Source organism: Ascaphus truei, chromosome 2, assembly GCF_040206685.1.
Source record: "Ascaphus truei isolate aAscTru1 chromosome 2, aAscTru1.hap1, whole genome shotgun sequence".
In the NCBI taxonomy this organism is placed as follows: Eukaryota; Metazoa; Chordata; class Amphibia; order Anura; family Ascaphidae; genus Ascaphus; species Ascaphus truei.
In genome coordinates, this window is record NC_134484.1 from 476,643,357 (window position 1) to 476,661,411 (window position 18,055).

Genomic DNA, 18,055 nt, shown 5'->3' on the forward strand with positions numbered 1-18,055 from the left:
TCTCTCTCTCTCTCCCCGTCTCTCTCTCTCTCCCCGTCTCCCCCCCGTCTCTCCCGCGTCTCTTTCTCTCTCCCCCGTCTCTCTCTCTCCCCCGTCTCTCTCTCTCTCCCCCGTCTCTCTCTCTCTCCCCCGTCTCTCTCTCTCTCCCCCGTCTCTCTCTCTCTCTCCCCGTCTCTCTCTCTCTCTCCCCCGTCTCTCTCTCTCCCTCCCCGTCTCTCTCTCTCCCTCCCCCGTCTCTCTCTCTCCCTCCCCGTCTCTCTCTCTCCCTCCCCGTCTCTCTCTCTCCCTCCCTCCCCCGTCTCTCTCTCTCCCTCCCCGTCTCTCTCTCTCCCTCCCCCGTCTCTCTCTCTCCCTCCCTCCCCGTCTCTCTCTCTCCCTCCCCGTTTCTCTCTCTCCCTCCCTCCCCCGTTTCTCTCTCTCCCTCCCCGTTTCTCCCCGTCTCTCTCTCTCCCCCCGTCTCTCTCTCTCCCCCCGTCTCTCTCTCCCTCCCCCCGTCTCTCTCTCCCTCCCCCCGTCTCTCTCTCCCTCCCCGTCTCTCTCTCCTCCCCCCGTCTCTCTCTCCCTCCCCCCGTCTCTCCTCCCTCCCTCCGTCTCTCCCTCCCTCCCTCCCCCCGTCCCTCCCTCCCTCCCCCCGTCTCTCCCTCCCTTCCTCCCCCCGTCTCTCCCTCCCTCCCCCGTCTCTCCCTCCCTCCCCCGTCTCTCCCTCCCTCCCCCGTCTCTCCCTCCCTCCCCCGTCTCTCCCTCCCTCCCCCCGTCTCTCCCTCCCTCCCCGTCTCTCCCTCCCTCCCCCCGTCTCTCTCTCCCTCTCCCCCGTCTCTCTCCCTCTCCCCCGTCTCTCTCTCTCTCTCCCCCGTCTCTCTCTCTCTCCCCGTCTCTCTCTCTCTCTCTCCCCGTCTCTCTCTCTCTCTCTCCCCGTCTCTCTCTCTCTCTCTCCCCGTCTCTCTCTCTCTCTCTCCCCGTCTCTCTCTCTCTCGTTCCCCCGTCTCTCTCTCTCTCTCCCCCGTCTCTCTCTCTCTCTCCCCCGTCTCTCTCTCTCTCTCCCCCGTCTCTCTCTCTCTCTCCCCCGTCTCTCTCTCTCTCTCTCCCCCGTCTCTCTCTCTCTCCCCCGTCTCTCTCCCCCTCTTCTCCACCCCCTCTTCTTCCCCCCTCCGTGAGAGAGAACCTGTTGCTAAACATTTAGAATCCCACCACTGGGTCTGTCCTCCACAGGGGCTGTTGTCTTTATGAATCCGTCGCCATCCTCTTCTTAATGAGTGGGGATTATACCAGAAACGGTCCATTTCTTTTATTCAAAGAAATAAAAAGCACAATCTCGTTCAGCCTTGGTGGAAAAAGAAATAAAGATGTCAGGAATATGTTGTTTCATGCTAATGATTACTCCCATGTGTAATAAAATCTTTAAACATGGAATCCTTGAGCAAATATTTATATATGCGTTTTTTACACATATATATTAACAGAGGTCAACTGGCAGCAACAACCACCACATCACACGACAAATAACAACCAAATGAGATAAAATCATTTAATCCCTTAGGCTGTACTGTGTCTAACATGAACGTCCAAAAGGTTTCAAGTTGTCACAGTAGAGTGTCTTTATCCTGACCTGTATTTGCTATCTTAATGTGTTCAATGACCATTATTCTCAATGATGAGGTAGTGTGTTTATGCTCTATACAGTGGGTAATCAATACCGTGTCATCCGACCTGTTCTTAATCCTACTTTTATGCTCAATGTACCGCGTCTTGAGCATCCTATTGGTTTTGCCGACGTACATTAGCCCACATGGACATTTAATTGTGAACGACATGGGTAGTAGTGCAGGTGATTCTATTGCGTATCCTGTATTTTTTGCCACTTCTAGGATGGACAAATTCACTGCCTACAATCAAGCTGTTACAGACTGAGCAGCTATAACACCTAAAGCAGTCCGGCCTAGTTCACTCATAAAATGTGGTATAACATAATGCTCACTTCTATCTGCTTTAATTAAAATATCAATACCTTTTGAACCAGCAGCACCGGAAATACTGTTATGTATAAAATATTCATGGTGTGCAGCATATCATTGTCTTTTAACCATTGTTTTTTGTTTATTTATATAGCGCCATTCATGAACATAGCGCTTAACAGCAGTAATACATGTGACAATCATATAAATAACAAATAACTCAAAGGGAAGAAGTGCTTTAGACATAAAAGTAACATGTAGGAAAAGGAGTCCCTGTTCCAAAGAGCTTACAATCTAATTGGTTGGTAAGAAGAACGTACAGAGACAGTAGGAGGGCGTTCTGGTAAGTGCGTCTGAAAGGGGCCAAGGTTTATGAATGAGGTGTAAATGTTATGGTGGGAAGTTTTTTTTGTTATTAGCCAAACTTAGTTCAGAGTGTTGGAAACAATTCAGTACAAAGTGCAACTTCCTGACTGTCATGGGAAAGGGGGTTTGGCCCGGTATTACACCCCATTTGGCCACCTCCTGCTCTCACTGGGGAAGCAAGGGGTTAACTGGACTGTGGTCCAGTAATGTGTTTTTTACCTTGCTTCAGAATCCAACTGTTTATTCCCCTGTAAAAATGTATTGTCTCATCCCAGTGTTTGCACCAACACATACACTGGGGTTGATGCGGGAGGGAAGGGGTTAATGTTAATTCAGTGATTATAGCCTTTTCAGGCTCCATTTTGCAGCCTTCCATAGGTCGCCATTGCAGCTCCATGCATTCCAATGGCAGATTTGGCGGTTTTGGACCTGTTTCCAGCGACTACCAGCAGGTGGCGTCCGAGAGGAGGAGCGGCGGTTTCCCATTGTAAGTCAATGGGCCATTGACTTCAATGGGGATTCCTCGACGCCGACCTCCAGGAACAGGTTGGCAGCCATCCAAACCGCAGACCGCAAGAGCGGAAACATTTTCTAAAAAAAGAGCTTTGATCACTGTTAGTTCAAGGTCAACGACAAGTGGCGTGGGAAACTTAGGTTCTAGGGCACCTGGGAATAAAATTATTTTTTGCCCCTAGGAGCCCCCCCACACGACCCCCATCGGGTCCGGGAATGAGGGACCCCCGTAAAGGGTCGTACTCATGAACAAGGGTCGCGCCATTGACTTTAATGGCGGAGCGGAGGTCCCATTGAATCCAATGGTGGCGCGCGCCCATGCATTGCCTATGTCGGCGCCGGCCATTGATTCCAATGGGGAAAAGCCGCGTGGCGTTAAAACGGCTAAGTCCAAACCTGTGAAAAGTGTAAAAAAGGATACACATGTATATCCTATCAGGTGCATCAGAATGGATAAAGTAACCGTTGCATAGTGTATTTAAACCATAGATATCAGATGGCAACTGGCCCAGCTCTGGGCACCAATGGTTGCAAAAACTCACGGTTTAGGAGAGTGAACGCCGTGTTTCAGTCCTCAGTAGCAGTGATGCAATGTAGCACCGCCAACCCTGTCGTGACTGGAGCGTCACGTGGGGCGGTCAAGTGACCGGCGGTGATCTCCTCCGGTGTGGATGAGGTGGGGAAATGCCCGGTATCGTGCCTCAGGTAAGCTGCTTGCGTAGATGTGGCACCACTACTCCCGGCGTGATTGCGGCATCGCGCACGGCTGTCTCCTGACCAGCGGTGATCTCCGTGTGCAGCGGTTACCCGGCGTGCATAGCAGCAGCAGACAGCAAGGAAGTTCCTCCAGCAGCATCAGGAAGGGTAGCGAAGCACGTGGTGACTAAAAAAAGTTTATTAAACATACGTGTAGCTGATGGATCCTCTGACGCGTTTCAGCCCTCAGGCCTTTGTCAATCAGAATGGCTGTGCTTAATTTCCCTTTAACATGACGTCACTAAATCCAAGATGGCCGCTGTATCACAAGGTAGTTCAGCCAATCAGAGTGTGGAATTTGTTCCCACGATCTGATTGGCTGAAAAACCAACTGATGCCGGCTTCGTGACGTCATCTTAAAGGCAAATGAAGCACAGCCATTCTGATTGGCTGGCATCATTCCCTTTAAGTGACGTCACGGCAAAAAAAAAAATTAAGTCGGAACATGGTTTTAACAGCCAATCAGGTGGCTGTTAACCATTTTGAGGGTAAATGTGACGTCACAAGCCATATTTAAGGCCGTGACGCCTCATTTGAGCCCAAGAAGCCGACGAGACAGCATCGGCTGGGATTTAACATGGATTGACAGATGAAGAAAGAAGATAAAGAAGAACAAGAAATGGTTACAGATGAAGATAGAAGAAGGTGATTAGAGAAAGAAAAAAGAAGATTGGGGTACCTGAGCCGGATCTTCATGGCGGATGGCATCGGATGCTGTTGGAGGCCTTCAAGGTACGTGAGCTTCCTGTTTCCCCAGGAGTCGAAGAGCCACCGCTTCTAATGGTAAGTAATATATTGAATATTTGTAAATGTCTCTTTTTACAGGTTTAATTTTTGGATGTGCTTTTTGATTTTTTGGGGGAGGCACATTGACTGATAATATATTAATTGTTACCTCTTTAGGGTACAGATTAATACATTATTATGACAATATTTGGGGGGCATTTCTCGCTTGTTGTTGCTTTTTTTCATTGCAGTTTATTATGTGGATGTGATTGTTTGCTTGTTCATGCTTAATGTAATAAAAGGTTCGCGATTGGTGTTCGCTTGTACTTAATGTTATATTATGTTAGCTAATATGTTTTATGGTTACTTCAGAGATTGTTTTAATTTATTTCTTTGAGTTTTAATGGTTACATTCATTAATGTTGGAGTAATTCATTGTTTGGATTGGTTAGTGTTACTATTCATTGAGTTGGTTTAGGAATTAATTGGTTTGATTGGGTAATGGTTGAATTAATGCATTGTTGATGTTGTAATTGCTTCTATTGATTGGATTAGCTGGCTACTGTTTTTGTTTAGTGAAGTGTGTAATTTTTGGAGTTTAGTTACGTTTTATTACTGTGTGTCTTGTGTATTAATTTATTGTCATTAGGGTGCCCATTGAGTGCTATAGAGGCTTATCATGCCCATATTATTATTATATGGGTATGATGTACCACTATACTACTCAATGGGTACAGGGTGGGTATAGTCAGTCAGGGTGGGTGCTTAGGCCTCCCGGGTTGGTATCGGGTCAGGGTGGGTTAACCCCTTAATGACTGTAGCGATTAGTAACCGCTAAGGTGATTAAGGGGTTAGGGGCCTTTATTATGTATATATGCTTTCTTGCTACGGAGGACAGAGGGACCTGCTGTTGTGGTAAGTATAACTGTATTTATTTACTTTATTTTTGTATGCTAATGCAGTGATTAATAATGGGCAAATAATCTATTATCCATATCTGGATAATAGTTATTTTGCCCATTACTGTACTGTATGGGTTTGGGCAGAGGGCGTGTATTAATGTTTATTACAATATTTATTAATATACATTTATTTCATAGTGTAGAGGTGCAGGGGGTCTCCGGAGCTGAACCACGTTGGTTTTATGTCCGGGGACCCCCTGCTTCCCGAGATACAGGCCCCATTATGGGGTACCGGTATCCCTCTGCATTGAAATGTCCCGCGTCACGTGACCGGGACATTTCCTTGCATAGGAAATACCAGCACAGGCATAAGGTGCCTGTATCTCGGAAAGCAGGGGGACCCCGGACATAAAACCAACACGGTTCAGCTCCGGAGACCCCCTTCACCTCTACACTATGAAAGAAATGAAATGTATATTTAAATAAATAAATTTCGGGCGACATTTCCGCTGGGAGAGGCGGCTCTCTCAGAGCAGCTCTCTCTGCAGCAGAAATGAATCGCTGGTTTAGGCCTTTTCAGAGGCTCGAGGCTCTCGCTGGCAGCAACTCGCCCGTTTTGGGAATTTTGCTATCACTGGTATTCGAGCCTTTCTGAATACCGTGATAGCAACGGCCAAAAACAGTCATTTTAAATTCCCTGGCGATTTTTTTTATCAATCCTCTCTGAATAAGGCCCTATGTGGGAACATAAAGATTACCTTACCAGGTACTAGCATTAGCACACAGAAGAGAAGCCTTTTGCTTGTATACGCTGTGGGAAAAGCTTCTAACATAATGGGAGCATCTACACACCCACTGGTTCATACAGCGTAGAAGCCTTTGCCTTCAGAGACTGGAAATCAATTTAGCCAGAAGGTAAGACTCCCCTTACATCAGAAAACTCACAAAGGGTGAAGAAGCCATTTGTCTCTTGGGACAAAGTGTATGGATAACTTCTAAGAGACCATGGAACACATGCATCACCTTAACACAGCAAATGTTGCATTTCCCCTTCCTTGAATAAAACATAATAGATGACTGCATATACTGATGTCTCAGTACTGGAACACAGAGGAAAAACAGAAAACTTGTTTTAACAATTATATTTTCAATATTTAACCCCCTGAGTGTGGCCCCATGCATGATCTACATGAGTTTGCAGACCCACTGGAATGAGGACTCACATACAGTAGCACCTATGTCACAAAGGGTAAAAGCACTCCTGTGTCTTGTGGGGCTCAAAGGGGGGTGACATTGTAATGAATCCGCTCCTGGGTTTGGTGGAAACCCTTTCCTTACAGAACTGTGCGGTTTACAGACAACCTCTTCTCACATCCACCTGTGCTGGCAATTACTGCAGTCCTGCCTCGGTGCTCTCTCATTGGAGGAATGCCCTCACACCTCTCTCCAGGGATTGACCCGCTGGCCTTTATATACTGTTCTCCCCACAATGCTTCACTGTCATAGGATGTAACTGTGTTTGCCACATGCTACCTGTTTGGCCGTCCTGTTTTGTTCCCTGTACCTGGTTCCTGGGGCCCTGCTGTGTATCTCCTTTGCAGAGGCCGTGTCCTGGTTCCTGTGCTGAAGCGGTGGATCCCCAGTGTATCCTTTAGCTCCCTGTTCTGAGGCCTGCTGCCTTTCTCATAGCAGAGGCCTGCTTTGGACTCCTGTGCTGAAGCACTGGTCTGCCAGTGCTGCCCTGCGGTGTGCCTAGTCCAGCCTGCATCCTCCCTTTGCTGTGACCGGTACCATGGGCCCTTCCCGCTCCCCGCACAGAGGCCACTCCCCCGCTACTGCAGCTCCTTCGCTGAACCGGAGCTCACCTGACTTCCCGTTGCCGAACCCCTGCCTGGTTATCGATGTTTCTACTGTCTCCAACCCTGACCTTGCTATGAACGACTACGAACTGCGCAATCCTGAACCGTCTGCGTGGTCTAAGGTCGGTGTATTCACATCCCCACCTCAGCCCCGCGGTCCGGTCCCGGTTTGTGGCGAGCAAGTCCGTTACAGACATCCCCCAAGATAAAAAGATGGGAGTACCCTAGGAGGAGGAGCTACAGTTAGGTTTGTGGCAGAACTAATGTTATAACGGGGTAAAAAAAAAATTAGGTTAGAATTAGGTTTAGCGTTACACATGAATTAAGAGTTAGAAACGAAGTTAGAATTAGAAATGTGGTTAGGGATAGAATTAATCTTACAGCTAGAACTAGAGTTATGCTTTATAATAGAAATTTTGAACAGAACAGGAGCGCAGGTCTCGAGATATGTGTAACGGGTATTCCCTCTAGTCTTACCCACCCAATCTCATATTGGCCCGTGTGGTCTAACCAGCCCACATTACATGGTCATGTCTGGTGGTGCACCTGTAGGCAACAGGACTCCTGAGTCTCCCGCATGATGGTATTCGGGGATTGTCAATCCAGACAGGCAGCTGAGGTAGTGTGTGCGAGTCCTACCTATATCACGAGCAGCGCCTCCAGCTCATCAGGGTCTATGCGTCTGCAGGGAGATGGTCCTGATGAAGAACTCCTTCTCGATGGTGCCGTCCACTGGAGAGTAACTTCACACTCACACAGTGGGGGTATCTTTGAACAGGGCATCTTTATTGATCTTGTGTGGGCAAGCTGCCCTTCACAGCCAGCTGTCTCAGCCGCACATATTGATTTGCTGTCCCTTTGATAGGTACGCCCTCCCAATGGAGTGGGATCCCCTCTCCCCATAGGGAGATCACCCCTGTGCCAGGTCCCTGGACACAGTGTGGCTCTTATAAAGCCTGATGTAGAAATGGACCACTAGTTACTGCACTAGTGGATCCTTCCTTCCCAACGCACTCCAACTACTCAGCAACCCTCATCAACCACTTAACTTTGAGCAGTGCTGTGCCTTATATACTTCAGGAACTGTCACAGCTCTGATGTCACTAACTGTGGACTCAGAGCATGTAGCCACTCCCACCCATACATAGGGCACCTCACCAGGGTGTGAGGGCAAACCTCCATGATTACTGCTGGCATCCCTGTAACTTACCAGGGTTACTGCCAGCAGGGGAGACAACTGCAGACCATTTTACATGCATGGCTACAATCTCCCCCTGGTGAATCCCCACCGACCCGGCTGGGACCTAAATTTGGTGTACCTTTTTCCAGGGAGCACCGTAAAATGGAACACATAATTAATCAAAACAACATTACTGTTTTCATAATTATTAACAGGGTAGCGCTCACTGACCAGCAGGGGATGCTTATCTTAGAAACAGACCTCACCATTCTGTCTACCTAATAATAGTGCCAAGGATCTGGTTTCTTCACCTCCCTACCGGCCATGTCGGTCACAGTAATACTGTACTCTCTGGGCAAGCCACTCTCAGGTCTATATACAGCCTTGTGCATGTATATGCTGCGGCCGATGCTCCACACTCGCATTAGCTGGGAGATCCTCTCTTCTGCTTTGCGACCAGTCATCGAACCTACCTTATTCACCATATACATTTCTATGGTGTCTCTTAGCCACCCATCCCTCTGATCCTCTATCTCCTGCATGAGGAGTTCGGGGACATAGGGGTACTCTAATCCATGTGAGCTTTTGTACTTTGCTACAATGGCCCTTTCTGCGCGGCTGATCCGAATCAATTTGGTGTTACCCCCTTTCCCTGGCAGCACCCATGACGGGTTCGTCCGGTTCTGCCGGATCCTCAAGTTTACTGGGCCCCAATGGCTCTATTAGCCCTCGACTAATATTGTACCACCGGGCCTATATGGCTTTCAACCGATCCTCCTCGGTAAATTCTCCCTTGGCCCACCAATAGTCTACCACCCCATCTCGCTCCAAGATGAACGGGGTCCTATCTAGCCAGGCTTCATATCCCTCAAATAAGGGGGCCCACCACCGGGTCTCCTTAACCTCCTCTGGAGCGGACTCCACTGACTCCCCCTCTTCTAGCTCCCCCCAGGAGGATACTCCGGATGTCCCGGTAGGCCGGGACTGAGATCCTACCCTCTTGGGCCTACTCTCTAAGGTGACACTTACGACACTCAGGCCGTCACTAGACGCGGGCACTTGTCGTGAATACCTTCCCCCCACCGTAAGCATCATCGGATGTACCACAGGCAAGCCCTCTTCAGTCCGTTCATCTGACGTGACCCGGGAACCCCCTGACATCCCTAAGCTCGAAGTGGAACCAAAAGAAAAGGTGGCTGGGGCTTTATCTAGGGCCGTGGGTCTAGCTAGGGCAGGGGATTGGGCATAGGGCCGAACAGTTTGTATCCGCGGGGCTACGACCGGCTCTTCACCGCTACCTGGTCCGGTGCCACCGCATGGGCTTTCCGCTTCTCCGGTCTCTCTGCTCCTCAGCTTCCGCGTCGATCGCCCGCTCCTCTTCAACTTAGGCGATCGGCTGACACTGCTCGAACGAAGAGGCGCCGTCATCTCCCAATCAGTTCTGCACTGCCCACCGGAAACGACGTCCTGACACGCACGTGTCTCGTCGCCATCTTGGGTTGGGTCCCCAAGCGAGACCTCTTCCTCCACCACGACATCCGGCAACGCCTTCTTCCGCTATGGCACCGCTTGGGCCTTACACCGTCCCTCCTCCGCCGTTGCCACCCTCGGAACCTGGTAATAGCAGGGACTTTGCTTACCGTTCCGTGGCGTTGGGGTGGATCTGCCGCCATCGGAACCGCTGGTCACCACGGCCGTGGGACTTCGCCTCTCGGGCTGCCGCTGCACGGGTGACACTCTGCTCCGCTCACTTCCGACACAGGTGAGTGGCACTTGTTTAATCGTACTGCTGCTGGGGTTTACCGGTGGTCGGGCCGTCAACGCAGTAGGACTGGCTGTTTCCTCATCCGAGGACTCCAACTTCGCGTTAGGCCGAGGCATTCCGCTCGGTGATCGACGGTGATCCCCCCTTTTATCACCGCTTCGGTGGTCGGTTTTCTCGCCTGGCTCAGTTTTGATTGTCGTGCCCGATCCCCTTTCTCCGGAATCAGCAGACTCCCTCCAGAGCGCTCCGGGAAATTCCGCAGACAGCATGGCAATATCTCCCGCAGTCTCCACTGCCTGGACCGGCACGAATGTCGGCATTGGCCACAGGTATTGCAGGCCACATTGTGCGCATCGCGCCGTAGAGCTCACAGCACCGCCCGGCAGTCGACACTGCAGGCACAGGCATGCCACTGTCTCTATACCCGCTACTCGTAGTATCAGGAAGCCTCCAAGAGACGAGTAGGGATGGGTAGATATCGGTGACCCTTCTTCGGATTTGCAGGCCATAGTCACTAGAGGAGGCACTCTCACTAGTGGTCTATTCAGCTCGCTGGCTCCTCGCAACTGAAGTGCATGGGCTGGTTTGCCAACCCCTTCCCCAGCTAACTCCATCCGCATCCGCCACAACCGGAAACCACTCCCCCTGGTGGAAATTGGAGGGAGGTTCCTTAATTTAGTCTGATGACCCAGCACAGGGGCTGAGTTAGTCATAGTCCAGGTGGGCGCGGCTCCAGCTTTCGCGCCATACTCCCAGTCAGGGTGGAGTTTTCCCGTTGGCGCCACTCCTGGCCAACTCTCTGCAAGTTGAGAATTTGCAATATTTTCTGCAACTGGCCCACGCGGTCTCCCAGGGAAGCGGGAACCGCCATCTTGTTTTGAATTGTCACTCTGGTTATCGAATGAGGTAGCTTTTAACTGTTTGTACGTCGAATGACAATCAAGTCCATTATGTTCCTCATAGCTCACGACAATGTCCTCTTCACTGTCCTCAGGGTTACTACCCCAAGTCCTAGGCAGGAGCAACACGGTGCAATCGCAGCTTTCGCACCACTCCACAACAGGCTCACAAAAGTCTCTTCTGTAGCTTGTTCTTCCAGCAGGCTCACAACAGTCTCCTCTGTAGCCTGCTCTTCTCCCGCACACATGCCATGTGCGCTCTCTCCTTCGGCCTCCGTCCGCCATATTGGACCTTCCGCACCGCATGGAGCCTCCATTCTTGCGGTCGCCATTCGGCCACTATATATTGGGTTATTGTACATGGAGCTCCTCTCTGCAGGGCAGCTGCCACACCGATACAATAAAAATGCCTTGTGTACCTAATGTAGATCTGACTCGTGTTTGCACTACCTCAGGCTAGGCTCACTCTTTCTGTGTCTGCTGTATCTCCTTCCTCCCAGTCTGTGCTCCCTTCGGTAAGTGGACTGGAATGGACTAGAGTACTCTGGCTCTTCCATGCAGTACTATGGGCGTCTACCTTCTGTCGGCTTGTCTAGCGCAAACCCTCTCCAGGATTCCTGCCCTAAGTTACCAGTTTATCCCTTTAGGCGTCCCACCACTAGCACTACCTCAAGGGACTAGGACAGCTATAGCCCGGCTCCAGCCCTACTAACTCCTTGCAGAATCCCAGGGCGTCCGTGCGGCCAGCAGCTCCACTGACTACCCCTGGCTCCTTCCCACGCAGCACAAAGTGGCAGCAGACACTCTCCCTGTTTCCCAGTGTGCCTAGCAAAAAAGCCTGTCCTGTTGACAGGTCTCTCAGCAGCGCCTCCAACTGTAACGAGTATTCCCTCTAGTCTGACCCACCCAATCTCATATTGGCCCGTGTGGTCTAACCAGCCCCCATTACATGGTCGTGTCTGGTGGTGCACCTGTAGGCAACAGGACTCCTGAGTCTCCCGCATGATGGTATTCGGGGATTGTCAATCCAGACAGGCAGCTGAGGTAGTGTGTGCGAGTCCTACCTATATCACGAGCAGCGCCTCCACCTCATCAGGGTTTATGCGTCTGCAGGGAGATGGTCCTGATGAAGAACTCCTTCTCGATGGTGCCGTCCACTGGAGAGTAACTTCACACTCACACAGTGGGGGTATCTTTGAACAGGGCAACCCTTTGAACCGTTTGCCCGGGGACAGTCCTGGTCTGACAGTATGTTCTGATGTTCCAAATATCTGCTGCATTCTCTCATGTCCTAGTTTTAAATCATGTGTCTGAGAGAGGGGAGGGGAGACGTGAGACTCTCACTGCAGCAGGAAGGTTATATCTGTGACTGTAATATGAGGGAGTAACACCCCCAGCCCGGGCTGTGAGACTGTCTCACTGCAGCAGGAAGGTTATATCTGTGACTGTAATATGAGGGAGTAACACCCCCAGCCCAGGCTGTGAGACTCTCACTGCAGCAGGAAGGTTATATCTGTGACTGTAATATTAGGGAGTAACACCCCCAGCCCGGGCTGTGAGACTCACTGCAGCAGGAAGGTTATATCTGTGACTGTAATATGAGGGAGTAACACCCCCAGCCAGGGCTGTGAGACTCTCACTGCAGCAGGAAGGTTATATCTGTGACTGTAATATGAGGGAGTAACACCCCCAGCCAGGGCTGTGAGACTCTCACTGCAGCAGGAAGGTTATATCTGTGACTGTAATATGAGGGAGTAACACTCCCAGCCCGGGCTGTGAGACTGTCTCACTGCAGCAGGAAGGTTATATCTGTGACTGTAATATGAGGGAGTAACACCCCCAGCCCGGGCTGTGAGACTCACTGCAGCAGGAAGGTTATACCTGTGACTGTAATATGAGGGAGTAACACCCCCAGCCCGGGCTGTGAGACTCTCACTGCAGCAGGAAGGTTATATCTGTGACTGTAATATGAGGGAGTAACACCCCCAGCCCGGGCTGTGAGACTCTCACTGCAGCAGGAAGGTTATATCTGTGACTGTAATATGAGGGAGTAACACCCCCAGCCCGGGCTGTGAGACCGTCTCACTGCAGCAGGAAGGTTATATCTGTGTCTGTAATATGAGGGAGTAACACCCCCAGCCCGGGCTGTGAGACTCTCACTGCAGCAGGAAGGTTATATCTGTGACTGTAATATGAGGGAGTAACACCCCCAGCCCGGGCTGTGAGACTCTCACTGCAGCAGGAAGGTTATATCTGTGTCTGTAATATGAGGGAGTGACACCTCCAGCCCGGGCTGTGAGACTCACTGCAGCAGGAAGGTTATATCTGTGTCTGTAATATGAGGGAGTAACACCCCCAGCCCGGGCTGTGAGACTGTCTCACTGCAGCAGGAAGGTTATATCTGTGACTGTAATATGAGGGAGTAACACCCCCAGCCCGGGCTGTGAGACCGTCTCACTGCAGCAGGAAGGTTATATCTGTGTCTGTAATATGAGGGAGTAACACCCCCAGCCCGGGCTGTGAGACTGTCTCACTGCAGCAGGAAGGTTATATCTGTGACTGTAATATGAGGGAGTAACACCCCCAGCCCGGGCTGTGACACTGTCTCACTGCAGCAGGAAGGTTATATCTGTGACTGTAATATGAGGGAGTAATACCCCCAGCCCGGGCTGTGAGACTCACTGCAGCAGGAAGGTTATATCTGTGACTGTAATATGAGGGAGTAACACCCCCAGCCTGAGCTGTGAGACTGTCTCACTGCAGCAGGAAGGTTGTATCTGTGACTGTAATATGAGGGAGTAACACCCCCAGCCCGGACTGTGAGACTCTCACTGCAGCAGGAAGGTTATATCTGTGACTGTAATATGAGAGAGTAACACCCCCAGCCCGGGCTGTGAGACTGTCTCACTGCAGCAGGAAGGTTATACCTGTGACTGTAATATGAGGGAGTAACATCTCCAGCCCGGGCTGTGAGACTCTCACTGCAGCAGGAAGGTTATATCTGTGACTGTAATATGAGGGAGTAACACCCCCAGCCCGGGCTGTGAGACTGTCTCACTGCAGCAGGAAGGTTATATCTGTGACTGTAATATGAGGGAGTAACACCCCCAGCCCGGGCTGTGAGACTCCCTGCAGCAGGAAGGTTATATCTGTGACTGTAATATGAGGGAGTAACACCCCCAGCCCGAGCTGTGAGACTGTCTCACTGCAGCAGGAAGGTTGTATCTGTGACTGTAATATGAGGGAGTAACACCCCCAGCCCGGACTGTGAGACTCTCACTGCAGCAGGAAGGTTATATCTGTGACTGTAATATGAGGGAGTAACACCCCCAGCCCGGGCTGTGAGACTGTCTCACTGCAGCAGGAAGGTTATACCTGTGACTGTAATCTGAGGGAGTAACATCTCCAGCCCGGGCTGTGAGACTCTCACTGCAGCAGGAAGGTTATATCTGTGACTGTAATATGAGGGAGTAACACCCCCAGCCCGGGCTGTGACACTGTCTCACTGCAGCAGGAAGGTTATACCTGTGACTGTAATATGAGGGAGTAACACCCCCAGCCCGGGCTGTGACACTGTCTCACTGCAGCAGGAAGGTTATATCTGTGACTGTAATATGAGGGAGTAACACCCCCAGCCCGGGCTGTGACACTGTCTCACTGCAGCAGGAAGGTTATATCTGTGACTGTAATATGAGGGAGTAACACCCCCAGCCCGGGCTGTGAGACGGTCTCACTGCAGCAGGAAGGTTATGCCTGTGACTGTAATATGAGAGAGTAACACCTCCAGCCCGGGCTGTGAGACTCTCATTGCAGCAGGAAGGTTATATCTGTGACTGTAATATGAGGGAGTAACACCCCCAGCCCGGGCTGTGACACTGTCTCACTGCAGCAGGAAGGTTATATCTGTGACTGTAATATGAGGGAGTAACACCCCCAGCCCGGGCTGTGAGACCGTCTCACTGCAGCAGGAAGGTTATATCTGTGACTGTAATATGAGGGAGTAACACCCCCAGCCCGGGCTGTGAGACTGTCTCACTGCAGCAGGAAGGTTATATCTGTGACTGTAATATGAGGGAGTAACACCCCCAGCCCGGGCTGTGAGACTGTCTCACTGCAGCAGGAAGGTTATATCTGTGACTGTAATATGAGGGAGTAACACCCCCAGCCCGGGCTGTGAGACTGTCTCACTGCAGCAGGAAGGTTATATCTGTGACTGTAATATGAGGGAGTAACACCCCCAGCCCGGGCTGTGAGACTGTGTCACTGCAGCAGGAAGGTTATATCTGTGACTGTAATATGAGGGAGTAACACCCCTAGCCCGGGCTGTGAGACTGTCTCACTGCAGCAGGAAGGTTATATCTGTGACTGTAATATGAGGGATTAACACCTCCATTCCGGGCTGTGAGACTGTCTCACTGCAGCAGGAAGGTTATATCTGTGACTGTAATATGAGGGAGTAACACCCCCAGCCCGGGCTGTGAGACTGTCTCACTGCAGCAGGAAGGTTATATCTGTGACTGTAATATGAGGGAGTAACACCCCCAGCCCGGGCTGTGAGACTGTCTCACTGCAGCAGGAAGGTTATACCTGTGACTGTAATATGAGGGAGTAACACCCCCAGCCCGGGCTGTGAGACCGTCTCACTGCAGCAGGAAGGTTATATCTGTGACTGTAATATGAGGGAGTAACACCCCCAGCCCTGGCTGTGAGACTCTCACTGCAGCAGGAAGGTTATATCTGTGACTGTAATATGAGGGAGTAACACCCCCAGCCCGGGCTGTGAGACCGTCTCACTGCGGCAGGAAGGTTATATCTGTGACTGTAATATGAGAGATTAACACCCCCAGCCCGGGCTGTGAGACTCTCACTGCGGCAGGAAGGTTATATCTGTGACTGTAATATGAGGGAGTAACACCCCCAGCCCGGGCTGTGAGACTGTCTCACTGCAGCAGGAAGGTTATATCTGTGACTGTAATATGAGGGAGTAACACCCCCAGCCCGGGCTGTGAGACTGTCTCACTGCAGCAGGAAGGTTATATCTGTGACTGTAATATGAGGGAGTAACACCCCCAGCCCGGGCTGTGAGACTGTCTCACTGCAGCAGGAAGGTTATACCTGTGACTGTAATATGAGGGAGTAACACCTCCAGCCCGGGCTGTGAGACTGTCTCACTGCAGCAGGAAGGTTATATCTGTGACTGTAATATGAGGGAGTAATACCCCCAGCCCGGGCTGTGAGACTCTCACTGCAGCAGGAAGGTTATATCTGTGACTGTAATATGAGGGAGTAACACCCCTAGCCCGGGCTGTGAGACTCTCACTGCAGCAGGAAGGTTATACCTGTGACTGTAATATGAGGGAGTAACACCCCCAGCCCGGGCTGTGAGACTGTCTCACTGCAGCAGGAAGGTTATACCTGTGACTGTAATATGAGGGAGTAACACCCCCAGCCCGGGCTGTGAGACTGTCTCACTGCAGCAGGAAGGTTATACCTGTGACTGTAATATGAGGGAGTAACACCTCCAGCCCGGGCTGTTAGACTCACTGCAGCAGGAAGGTTATATCTGTGACTGTAATATGAGGGAGTAACACCCCCAGCCCGGGCTGTGAGAATGTCTCACTGCAGCAGGAAGGTTATATCTGTGACTGTAATATGAGGGAGTAATACCCCCAGCCCGGGCTGTGAGACTCTCACTGCAGCAGGAAGGTTATATCTGTGACTGTAATATGAGGGAGTAACACCCCCAGCCCGGACTGTGAGACTCTCACTGCAGCAGGAAGGTTATACCTGTGACTGTAATATGAGGGAGTAACATCTCCAGCCCGGGCTGTGAGACTCTCACTGCAGCAGGAAGGTTATATCTGTGACTGTAATATGAGGGAGTAACACCCCCAGCCCGGGCTGTGAGACTGTCTCACTGCAGCAGGAAGGTTATATCTGTGACTGTAATATGAGGGAGTAACACCCCTAGCCCGGGCTGTGACACTGTCTCACTGCAGCAGGAAGGTTGTATCTGTGACTGTAATATGAGGGAGTAACACCCCCAGCCCGGGCTGTGAGACTCTCACTGCAGCAGGAAGGTTATATCTGTGACTGTAATATGAGGGATTAACACCTCCATTCCGGGCTGTGAGACTGTCTCACTGCAGCAGGAACGTTATATCTGTGACTGTAATATGAGGGAGTAACACCCCCAGCCCGGGCTGTGAGACTGTCTCACTGCAGCAGGAAGGTTATATCTGTGACTGTAATATGAGGGAGTAACACCCCTAGCCCGGGCTGTGAGACTGTCTCACTGCAGCAGGAAGGTTATATCTGTGACTGTAATATGAGGGATTAACACCCCCAGCCCGGGCTGTGAGACTGTCTCACTGCAGCAGGAAGGTTATATCTGTGACTGTAATATGAGGGAGTAACACCCCCAGCCCGGGCTGTGAGACTGTCTCACTGCAGCAGGAAGGTTATATCTGTGACTGTAATATGAGGGAGTAACACCCCCAGCCCGGGCTGTGAGACTGTCTCACTGCAGCAGGAAGGTTATATCTGTGACTGTAATATGCGAGAGTAACACCCCCAGCCCGGGCTGTGAGACTGTCTCACTGCAGCAGGAAGGTTATATCTGTGACTGTAATATGAGGGAGTAACACCCCCAGCCCGGGCTGTGAGACTGTCTCACTGCAGCAGGAAGGTTATATCTGTGACTGTAATATGAGGGAGTAACACCCCCAGCCCGGGCTGTGAGACTGTCTCACTGCAGCAGGAAGGTTATATCTGTGACTGTAATATGAGGGAGTAACACCCCCAGCCCGGGCTGTGAGACTGTCTCACTGCAGCAGGAAGGTTATACCTGTGACTGTAATATGAGGGAGTAACACCCCCAGCCCAGGCTGTGAGACTCACTGCAGCAGGAAGGTTATATCTGTGACTGTAATATGAGGGAGTAACACCCCCAGCCCGGGCTGTGACACTGTCTCACTGCAGCAGGAAGGTTATATCTGTGACTGTAATATGAGGGAGTAACACCCCCAGCCCGGGCTGTGAGACTCTCACTGCAGCAGGAAGGTTATATCTGTGACTGTAATATGAGGGAGTAACACCCCCAGCCCGGGCTGTGAGACCGTCTCACTGCGGCAGGAA